Consider the following 505-nt stretch of genomic DNA (forward strand, 5'->3'; position numbering starts at 1 on the left):
TATTAGCTCACAGCACCTTATTTGTTTTTGTTGTTGTTAAGTGCCATCAAGTCAATTCTGAGCCATAGTGACCCTGTATAGAGTTTCCAAGGAGCAGCTGGTGTGCTTGAACTGCCCACCTTGCAGTTCAAATGGCTTTGTAGTGTGGCACATTAACCCACAGTACCACACCAGCACCTTATAGACAAGCCAAGTATCTATGGGCGATTCCTGGGAATGTCTCACTTTATGATGTGGCATTGCAAATGAGTGGGTGGCACTTCTTTTCTACACATAATCAATGTACTCCCTAGAAGACCAGCGATTCTCAACTCTTAGCCTTTTCTCTTTCCATTCTTCATCTTCTTTGTTTAATACAAGAAGAGGATTTGAACACAGTTTGTTTTTGGCAACAGGGAGTAGGAAGAGTCTGTTACTTCAATTTAAGTTCTTTCTGGAGATCTCAGGGTGTACTTATTACAAGCTAGTCACCTGTGCTTTATTGACTATGCAAAGGCTTTAGATT

This window comes from Chrysochloris asiatica, unplaced genomic scaffold (genome assembly GCF_000296735.1).
Source record: "Chrysochloris asiatica unplaced genomic scaffold, ChrAsi1.0 scaffold00089, whole genome shotgun sequence".
Classification (NCBI taxonomy): domain Eukaryota; kingdom Metazoa; phylum Chordata; class Mammalia; order Afrosoricida; family Chrysochloridae; genus Chrysochloris; species Chrysochloris asiatica.